Raw genomic sequence first — 12,329 nt, 5'->3', positions numbered from 1 at the left:
ACATCTACTTTAATAATGGAGCTGTCGAGTATCGACACATAATAATCAAAAAATATATTGCACAATTATATAAGTAATTTAAAATGTTCATGATCAAGAAGCATAATAGCGCCGCAGGCGACTTTTTTTACTATTAAAGCTAATTTATGGTGTGTGTGTTTATCTCACTTATCTGGTCAACCCGACACACCGCGCCCCCCACAGCCCCGGCCCCCAGGCTAGAGCCCTGTCAGCCCTCCCCAGCCATGACCTACATCACTCCGGAATTCGGGTAAACACCGAGAATTTTTTGACAGTTCCATTAAGGATTGGGTTTTTAAAAAACCTGAGATTAGTGTTGTGTTAGAAATTAAAATCTAAGAAATTTTTCTAAAAGGGGTGCTGGAGAATTACAAATCATTTTTTTGCCGTGTTTTTAGGCCCAAAGGTATAGTTTATTGGCTTTAAATTTCAATGTTTGAAATCATTCTGATAATTTTCATGTTTGGGGGGTGCCAGGGCCCCTTGGCCCATCCCCTGGGTGCGCCACTGATCATGTCTAAATAAAGCACTTAAAAATACGTAGGTAACTATCAAAAAAGTCAATGGAATACAAGGGAAGGCAAAGAATTAGAAATAATAGAATTATAAATTATTCGAAAGTAGGTTAGCAAGTAGCTATATTATTATGCTAAATCAAAAGCTATACGGCCATCTGTTTCCGGTAGAATTTCTTACGGTGAACTGTGATATTGCGAACTCTTAGGAAATACATACTCTCGTGATTTATCCATGTTTTTCTCCGAAATCTATCTTCGTCTGATTACTCTTCTTATACCTGTCTAGCTCTGGAGATACTTCTGGCAGTCCGACTGCTTACAGCATACCTATGATAATTCCAGGAATACTCAAGCCTACGGACCATGTCAAGGTGGAGATCCATCGACATTTGGTGTCTCGAGTTTCCAGTGCCTTTCAGATTCGACAATGGCGTTATAAATATTCGGAAGTAAAACTTACCCAAAAAATGGACGCACGCTGTTAGCAATATAGAGCATGTCCAGGAAATGCCTACTCCATCAGAGTCAACAAGGTGACATCTGAATTATTGACCAAGCTATAAATACAGATTCTATTTCTGACCAAGGGTATAAGATGATAAGAGAGATTCTAATCCCAGGGCTTAGAATTTATTAGTATTTTTCCAATCTCAAGATTACATTTATCGAAATTTAATTTACTAGTCCAAATGAATTGTCGTTTTAACTACTTTGTACGTAAAACATTTCACCATAGCACAGTTCGCCGTGAGCTTTCTTATCGAAAAGAGATGACCGTATACTGTAAGGTCTCCAATTTTATTAGATTCAATATAGCTGATTTTGGCTAAATTCATGAATTCAAGAATGAAAACCTAAGCTTACCTAACAAATTTAATAATCCAGTATATCGGCTATTTTTTAAATTTGTTGAACGGTCTTTAATATACGGCCATATATTTCCGATACAACATTTCACGATGAAGTGTGATACGGCGAACTACATACGTACAAATTTCCGGAAACGGAAGTTTCTACGTAAACTGACGAAAAAATATAATTTTAAATGTTATCAAATTTATTTGTAGATAATTTTCTTACCATTTTCAATCATTTTTAGTTCATTTAATATTCTAATATTTCCTCACTAAAAACATTAAATTAGGTCCCTACACTTATAATTTGCAATAAATAAAATCATTCCTGGGGTATTCTTGAATTTTTGTTGCTCTGTGATGGTTAAAAAGATGTTTTCATTTTATTTTTTGAATATTGATATGAAATTCTGGCCCATTTATGGTGAAATGTTAATGAGGTTATGAACAACCTTTTTCACTATGTACGTGTATATTATAATACTAATAAAATACTTACTAAATTCAATAGTTAGGTAAAATATTAATCACCCCTATGTAAATATGTACACCTGTATGTTTATAGGATTATTACATTCTAAAATCTAGGTAGATAAGTATTTACTAGTAACTACCACCAACAGAACAGATTAATAAGATAGTATATATAAGATGTACCAAGTCTTTTGCTTTGTGTTTAAATCAAGCCGTCAAACACAATAAATAAAAAGCCCGCTGACTGTTCTCAAACATAACCAATATCAAACGCTTGCTTCGATTACTTAACAGACTTTAATGGATATTGTGATAGGTAAATAAATATTTAAAATAACATATTCTTTAAAACGTATTGTAAGTAAGTTTATAGTAACATCAATAATTATTGGTGAAAATAATAAATGAAAGCTCGAGCGGTAATGCAGTTTACTGCATTTTCATTTGTATAGTATGAGTCATGCTTTCGCTTTTTGTTTTGAAACTAGTGAGTTTTTCACTCGTTCCTTTTGATTCCACATTAAACATGAATAATTAATAATTACAAGATAAAAACAACTTTTTATATACCACTTTTTTAATTGTCTGTTGAATCATATAAATTTGACAATTCTATGTATTAATAATTTAGGACAAATACGGCAATTATTGTCAACAAATCATATTTTTGCTATTTTGCAACAAACAAACAAATATAGAATACTGAAATGTTACTTTGATTTCCATAGTAACGCACGTATAGATATATTAATAATTTAGTTGCTAGGACACCCCCTTATCAAGCAATAATAGTGAATTGGTTTACGGATTTCTTCCGAAATAACTTTCATACAAAACAAAATTAACTGAAAATGAATTCAATTCTACTTAAAGATGGATAAAAGTATTAAAAGAACGCATTGGCATCGTGTTCTGATATATTCTAAAAGTTTCAAATATGTAGCTAGTCGGGAAGTTAGTTAAAAATCGATTGCAAGATTTGTACTGGATAAACAACCACCGGACAAACAAGAATACGAGCTAAGAAAAACGTTGTAAAAAATACGAGTAGTTCTGTGTTTTTATTTTTTACGAATATTCTTCCACATAATAAAAGTTTTAATTTACAGTAGTAAGTAGTAACTAAATAACACTATAAGTTTATCCCATATTTTTCCACACTTGAAAAAATTATACCTTCTTACAGTGTGTTCCAGTGGCGCACCCAGGGGGGGGAGCAAGGGGCCCTGGCACCCCCCAAAATTATCAGAATGATTTTAAACATTGAAATTGAAAGCCGATAAACTATACTTTTGGGCTTAGACAAATAAAAACACGGCAAAAAAATGATTTGTAATTCTCCAGCACCCTTTTTAGAAAAATTTCTTAGATTTTAATTTCTAACACAAAAATTTCGAAACACTAATGTCAGATTTTTTTAGAAACCCAATCCCTAATGGAACTGTCAAAAATTCTCGGTGTCTACCCGAATTCCGGAGTGGTATAGGTAATGGCTGGGGAGGGCTGACAGGGCTCTAGCCTGGGGGCCCGGGCTGTGGGGGGCCCGGCGTGTCGGGTTGACCAGATAAGTGAGATAAACTCACATCATACATTAGCTTTAATAGTAAAAAAAGTCGCCTGCGGCGCTATTATACTTTATGGCCATGAACATTTTCAATTATATAATTGTGCAATATATTTTTTGATTATTATGTGTCGATACTCGGCAGCTTCATTATTAAAGTAAATATATTAAAAATCGCCAATAATTCACTGTATGAGTACCCTTAATTTGAACTAAAACACTATTTGAAAAACGTTGATGTAGTGTTCCACACTGCCTTTAATCTTCGCGGTAGGTAGGGGGCCCGCCAAATATCGTATCCTGAGGGCCCGTTTCAGGATGTGGGGACCATGGTGTAGGTACACCGAGTGCAATAAACAAAAAGGCGATAAACGAGAAATTAGGCTAGAAGAAGAAAAAGATCCTATGGGACTAATTTACATTATCCTCCTTGCCCCCCCCCCAATATTAAATCCTGGGTGCGCCACTGGTGTGTTCCCGACATAGACTATAGATACGTTCCCTAGTACAAACTTATATAATTTTAGTTAACTTTCATCTCAATTCTAGAGCTCTCGAAAAAACTTGTCGAAAATAACACACTTGCAAACTTTTGAAATAAGACGTGGGCTGAAAAATGCACGCATAATAATCAGTATAGGCAAAATAGGAATCAGTATATTTGTTCATTGTGTGTGTATATACTAATTATATCTATTTTTCTTTCTGTATTTCGCGCGGACGAAGTAGTTGGACGATAGTTAACATCATTCTTAATTATTTTATTACAGGTAGGTCTGATTTTTACAACGTTTTATTACTCGTATTCTTGTTTGTCCGGTGGTTGTTTGTTCAGTACAAATCTTGCAATCGATTTTTAACTAACTTCCCGACTAGCTAGACATTTGAAACTTTTAGAATATATCCATCATTTTAGCCATCTTTAAGCAGAATTGAATTCATTTTCAGTTAATGTATGAAAAGTTATTTCGGAAGAAATCCGTAAAAAGTAAAACACTATTATTGGTTGCTGTCTGGGGTCCTAGGAACTAAATTATTAATACATACGTGCGTTACTATGGAAATCAATATGAAATGTCAAAATGACATTTCAGTATTCTATATTTGTTCTTTATTTACATCATATCAAGTACAAGTTTGAGCATATTGAGCATATTAAGCAACAGAAAATTTAAAAACGTTGTATATAAAAAGTTCTTTTTATCTTGTAATTATTTTTAGATCGTTTTATCCTTCGGCAGCAAAGTTGACGTTCACTATTAAATTTTGAAATAAGTTTTTGCGGTGTCATCTTCTGTTAATCAAGAATTCGGAACGAGCCATTAGCGAAACCAGAACCTCATTAAAAAGTAAATCCATTTATGACATGTGCTTTTTCACTAAATATGCCTCAATTTATGGATCTATAATGAATATTTTAACGAAGTTTTCAACATAGATTGGTAATATTAATTCCTCAGAGAAATTAATTTTACGAAGAAACTACCTACTAACCAGTTAGTCACTTACATACACTGATGGTTTTCCTTGAAGAAGGTAGCTATATGAAAATTATTCGCTTAGTCAGTAATGTCCAAAAGTTAAACATAAGCGTAGTTTTCACAATCTTTAGTTATATCATCATCAGCGTCAGCCTGTATCTATCCACTGCTGGATGAACGCCTCTCCGAGACGATTCCACTTATATCGGTACTGTGCGTTGCGTTGCCACGTACTTTCGCAGAGCTTTATCATTTCAACGATCAAGCGGCATCTAGGTCCACCTTGCTGATGTCTTCTACCTTTTGTACCACTGGATGACTAGTTTTGTCCAACGATTGTCCCGTATTCGAGCTATGTGTTCATCCCATTTCCATGTATATATTATAACCTAGAGACCTAATTAACTCTACAACGTAGCATTCTAATTAGATTAAAGCAAAATGAAGTGTTATTGAGGCCTCCAAATTTTAGGACTGTGGAAAAATAAATTGAAATAATGCTATGAATACATTCTGCAATGAAATGGCCAAACACATACAATTTGTGAGCGAAACAATCAATATTTAGAAAGTCTCTGATTGCATTTCCATTTTTATTTTAACACTAGAACATGCGTAATAAAAATTAGGATTAATTGAACATATAATAGTTTTCAGTAGGTTAGGAAATATATATATTTATATATAATATGGACTATGGAGGAAACAAAACATTTTCATATTATGTATGGGTTTTTGTGGGCTTCACTAAGTATTAGTACAAGGTCCCGTCAAGTGTAAATCCGAGCCTGATTGTAGTCAAGTGCTAAGGACATCTATAACAGCATTAAGAAACTTGCAGTTAATTATTAAGGCTTATACATCGGTTGAGGCATGGTCTAAAACAGGGGGGGGCAAACTGCCGCATGTGGCCCGCCGGGTATTTTTTGCGGCCCACCATCATTAATTGTACTTCTGATTACGAATAACTTTTTTATAATTTTTTAAAAAATATTGACTATATCTATATTAAAAATTGAAGAATTTTTTGTTTCGTAAATGTATTATGTCAGTACGTCTTCCTTACGTCTCGTCTCACACTATGTAACCACTATTTTCTACGTTGAACATCGTGACACATTTAAATACTTTTAACTCCGCGTTGCAAGGAAAAAAAATATATGCCCATGATATTATAGTGAAAAGTTTGAATGGATTTCAATTAAAACTCAAGTTATTCCTTCGACAAATATCGAATAATAACGTGGACCACTTTCCAACATTGAAGTTGCTGAATATACCAGAATATAAATTTGAAAAATACGGTAAAATTATTAAAGCTCTGAATGACAATTTTTCACAAAGATTTGGTGACTTCCGAAAAATTGAGACAAGTTTAGCGATGTGCAGATTGTGCAAATGACGCGTACCGAACGAAATATAATTTGTCATAAAAATCCAACATGCGTCCATTTAATGTTATGTTTATTGTTATATTACTAATAATAATAGTATATTCATTGACATGTTTTCTTTTTTAAGTACATATGTAAAGTTTTTTAGTCATCTTTACAGGATTTATGAATATTTTCATCCGACGCCATGACATAACAAATCGACGTGTGGATACCTCGACTGTCCTTCTCCGATTAGCGACTAGTGAGAAATTTCGTCGCACCTACTGTTGAAAATTATTTACCGTTTCACTGAGGTACGCTCTTAATATTTACTTACTAAAAACTCACAAATATTGTTCATTACGTATATATTATCTTAAAACATCTACAATTTATATTATATGAACATTTACAATTTTCAAAGTTCCATTCAGGTCCATTGCCGACAGCACAGCAGTCCTCCAAGTCTCTATTTCGAGTTCTCTCTTACCAATTGATTACACTCAGCCTCTCTGCGTCCTTCTTGACGTTAACCACCCATCCTCCTCTGGGGGTGGCCTAGGAGTTCCTATATAAGAAGAGCCCTACAGCACTCGAAATGGAAAAGTTTACGAACCGGAGCGCTCGACATTTTTCCGAAGATATTTACATATTTATCAAAGTATTTCATAAAAATAAGTGTGTTTGATTTTCTATTTATATGGATTATTTAGTTCAGACGGTCAAATTATTTTTTTCCGCGAGACGGAGCGATAGTCTTACCGATTTCACGAACAGGAACGGCGCTCCGGTGGGCCCCGGTCCATTTCGAGCCCTGGAGCCCTAAATCCATCGCATCCAATGACGTATTAAATGGACAACTCATTTCATATCGGCGAGCTCGAGAAATAGTGCACTAAACTTATTCACAGATGTATAGGTAGACATCACGTGATCATATGACGTTGCATTTCCATTATACGATATCAAGCTTCGAGAATTTAGAGTAATATAGCCTTTATTGTAACGGCGTATTAATGTCATCGCGTTAGAATTCTCGGGTTACTTACGTCTTCCGGAGATTCAGCGAAACGCTTCCAGGCATTCAGCGAAACGATTCCAGACGCAAACTGGGAATTCTGCCCTTAATTAATAACTTTAAATATTTTTGTAACTCGTTATTTATATTATTATTCTTTTTGTTGTGTGTATAATAAATACATGCCTTTTATCAATTAATAACACAGTTTCGAAGTATGAATACAGAAGAAAGTAGGTACCTATGATAATAATACAAGAGAACGGAGGTAGATAAATATAACAAAAAAAAATAGTCAAACACAATTAAATTTTTATTGAACGCCATTTATTCGAGATAAAAACAAGTTATAAAAATATATTATTATTGTATGTTTGAATGTATCTTCGTACATTTATTTTCAAACAGGCGATACCAGTTTCATCATTACGACATTTTCAACTGAAAGTTGATCCGTGGAAAATGTTATAACAACGATACCCGTATATTATCAAATCATGGTAATGATAACAATGGTATTGTTAATTTAATTATTATGACATAAACAATCAAAACAAAAAAATATCAAGAAAGAAGTTATAAAAAATACACGATAAGCAGACCAAACGTTGCTTAGGGGCGCCACATTATGAGGGGCGGCAAATTATGGAAGAAATACGAATATTACGTAGTTTTGAGAAAAGTTGTTTGTCTAAACAAAATATTCTTTGCTACGGCGCTAACAAACCATACAGTGTACAAATAAATATCAACGAATATGTAATTAGATTTTCACGTTTTGATCATATTGCTTTGCTTAAGATGTTTGAGATTAAACAATAACATATTATGATGGTTATTGAATTGCAATATAATAATTTGGTATAATTTGAAGCGGCGTTTAATAAGAATATTTTGAAACTGAAAATTGATCCGTTGAAAATGTTTTAATGACAAAACCAGTATCAGTTTATTGGAGAAAATATTATTTCAGCATGAAAATGATAACAATTCTATTACTATTTATTTAAATATTATAGAATCACAACAAGAATTGACAATAAAATCAAGAATGAAGTTATAAAAAATACACGATTAACGTTATATTATAGGTGCATGTTTTAATAATTCAGAGAGCAAGCAAACAGAGAAAACAACAGAAAGTAAATAGAAATATTCATAAAAAGTAAATGGAGCACATGATATGAGATTATTATCTTTTGTTAATCGACGAAGTCCATTCCTTGTCGTGATGAAATGTTTTCTATCAAAATGATCAGAACATATTACACATTCATCCGATGGTGTCCAACATGGATCGCATCTTAATACTCTAAGTATATATGTCCAATGTAATCGCCTTTCTGCTTTGCGAGGAACTCTAAAATTTAATGAGAGATAATAATGACAATAAAACCGCTAAATCCATTGACATAATACTACTATTCTCCCTTCTTCATTATTTCACTTTTTAATTTGTAGCGATTCAATTATAAAAATATATACTTCACAATACATTTGTCGATTTCGCGACAAAAAGTATTTTAAATTAAACAAACGATGTCAAAAAATATGTTTAATTACATATAATAAATTGAAAATAATATTACCAGTCCGTTCATGCAAATCAATTAGCTGAAGTACGGTGCAAACAGTACTACCATATTTGAAAAATTGAACGAATATATACCTTACTGTCATTACAATACGGACCAAATTTATAAATCACCATTTGTGCGTTGAGCCCTTATAGGAACGGAGAAATCATCGCTGCCTGCGTAAAAATGTTCGGCCATTTCTGTCAAATTGTTCTGTCATTGAATTGCATCGATATTTTGTATGGGCAGACCCAGCGGTGTCGCCAGACCGCTTGCAAGCGGAATGTTCATTTGAGCGAAGGATACCGATATTAAAATATGAATTTCGCCATCCGGCAGACCCGACACAAAGTGAGTGTCATTTTATTTTCCACATGATTCGTCCATATAAATGTCATTGATCGCATCTATCAACGTGATCGGTCCATCAAGGTTTTGGCACCCCCGTGAAATTGACTATAATATTGGGCTTAAATTGTTCGCAGAGATCAATATTTATACGAATGCGCTACCTTTGGTTTTTGTTAACCCAACTGAAAACTTTTCGGAGAATTTTGTTTTGTTTTGAATTTTTATGTTTTTCAAAAATAGTAATTAAAAAAATCGTTCATTTTTCATCGTATTATTTAAAATCTGTGTTCTGAACGGAACACAGAACCAGTGCCTCCAGTGACGTCCTGTGACGGTAGGCAGATTGAGCGTCGCTTGGAGGCGGCAGTTACTCGAAGGGCGGCAAATTGAGGAGAATCGTTTGGTATATATAGAAATAGCTAAAATTATTTTGTTTACATGATGTATAATAATAGCATAGTAAAAATGGTGTGAAAATAATAAATCTGTGTATTGCTAAATGGTACAAACCGAATGTGTCAGAAATATCAACCAAATAGGACCTCAGACTCTAGTGATAATATGGGCAAGTGTCTAACATAATTACCTTATTTATTCGATGTTTTAGTGGTATATAATATTTTGTTAGTAAGGTCTCCATACAACACATTTATTAGATATTTGAGTCATGAAAGGATGTGGATAATAAAACATAGGTACTGCACAAAAAAATGGGACGGCATTTTGGCGCTGCCTAGGGCGGCATTTTGTCTACGGACATCACTGAGTGCCTCGATTCTGCACGAGTTGCTCATCGGCTAAAGATCGTCGTCCATGTACATGCGTCGTGTGTTTTTGTCATATCTACTATTAGCCGTGACCCAGAATATCTCTATTTTGTGCAATATGCCCGGTAAAAAAGGTAGAGAGCGGATAGAAATTAGGCGGAGTGACCAAGTAAAGGGATTCACGGAAAAACCGATTGCATCCACCATATTACCAGAGCTCCGCAGTACCTTTTCAGAATCATCGCTTTTCTTATTCATAGGATTACGATTTGATAAATAAAAAATCAAATATGTAAAGGAAACCCTTCTTTTTTTAAGATAACCATATGAAAATAATAAAAGAAAATCAAATCGTTTTTATACAAATTGTAAAATGAGATGATTGTCATACAAGAATGATGCATCATTTTTTATACGAAAACGACAAGATTCAACATCTTTCTTATTATGCCATCCCCTAGCGGAGGTCGGCCATCATCAAGGCGATCTTATCTATGTCGTCTGCTACCCGGAACAGTTTAGTGGAGCTGCACTCGTATCAATCACGGAGGTTCTTAAGCCACGAAATGCGGCGCCGTCCTTTGTTACGCTTCCCATTGATCTTTCCTTGAATGACAAATTGGGGAATGCTGTATTTTTGTCCTCTCATAATGTGGCCGAGGTACTGTAGTTTCCTGGTTTTGATACTTATTGATATATTACTTTTGAACTTCTCGGTCCTTCCCCATTCGATTGAGAACTTCAACATTTGTCACCCGGTCAGTCCAAGGAATTTTGGGGATGCGCCTATATAGACACATCTCGAATACTTCAAGTCTCCGTGACATCTCTTGGTTTAGCGTCCATACTTCCATACCATAGAAAAGAATTGAGAGAACATAACAACGTACCATACGCAGTCTCAGACCTAAGTTAAGATCTCGATTGCTAAGGAGGCGTCTCATTTTGAGAAAGGTTTGAAAAATGATTATTTTTATCATTTAAATGTGATTTAATAAATTCTTTCAAATGTGTTGAAGAGATTTTTGAATATATTATCATAGTTTTGAACTATTTCTATTACAAATGAATTCGAACGTTGATATTGTAACAAAGCTCGATTATTTATAAATAAAAATGACTGTAATGTATTGGAAATACTTTGTGAAGTAGAACTTATATAGTAGAATATATTATATTTCATGAATTACGAGTGTTTACAGTTTCCTTATTTTTTTATAAATTACTAACGGTTCGAATAAAAAAAATGTATTTTAACAAACTAGTCAATAATGATAAATTATAAATATAAAAAATACTTCAAAAAGAGCCATTCGAATAATACCTAAACGGTATGAGATTACTCAACGTCGCCTAATTTTTTTCTTAATTTATTAAACACCTAAATCGATAAATTGGAAATATGTCTAACATGTGAATTGAAATCGCGTGATTTGAAAAGTAATTGAGAAAAAAATCTCATAGTTAGCAACAATTAAATGTATCCGCGTTCATCGTTAAGTAGAATGGACTTTTTCTCGATTTAATAATCGGGTGAGCCAAACAATACGCAAAGTGAATTTGATTTTAGACATTCATTCAATTTACTTAAACAGTTTATGGAGAAGCAGAGACAATGACTGATTTTGATATTATAAAAAAATAATTACAAGATAAAAAGAACTTTTAATATACCTACAACGTTTTTAAATTTTCTGTTGAATCATATAAACTTGACTTTACTAGCTTAAACGATCAAAAAAATTTGTACTTGATAGAAATAATACTGAAATGTCATTTTGACATGTCATATTGCTTTCCATTGTAAGGCACGTATATATTAATATTAGTTGCTAGGGCCCCGCTAGCAACCAATAATGATGTCGAAATAACTTTTCATACAAAACAGAATTAACTGAAAATCAATTCAATTCTACTTAAAAATGGCTAAAAGTATTTAAAAAATGCATTGGCATCGTGTTCTGATAATATATTCTAAGAGTTTCAAATGTCTAGCTAGTCGGGAAATTAGTTAAAATCGATTGCAAGATTTGTACCGGACAAATAACCACCGGACAAATAAGAATACGAGCTAATAAAAACGTTGTAAAAAATCATAAATTCCAATTACAAATATACCTAGTAAAACAATGTAGGTATCCCTTCAATATTCAATTATTATTGAAAATGACAATGATGAGCCATAATAGTACGAGTGATTTGTTTTTTGTGCAAAAATTCCGTTTCTGCATGTGTGATAATGTTATTTAATAACACATAGACGTGCTTCATAGACAACGAATATAGAAGAGGGATTTTCCAACATGCTGTCTTCAAATAAAATAATTT

This window comes from Rhyacophila brunnea, unplaced genomic scaffold (assembly GCF_057557595.1).
Source record: "Rhyacophila brunnea isolate RB1 unplaced genomic scaffold, BYU_Rbru_1.0 scaffold_118, whole genome shotgun sequence".
NCBI classification, from domain to species: Eukaryota; Metazoa; Arthropoda; class Insecta; order Trichoptera; family Rhyacophilidae; genus Rhyacophila; species Rhyacophila brunnea.
The sequence above is the reverse complement of the archived record's forward strand: the minus strand, read 5'-3'. Positions refer to the sequence as shown.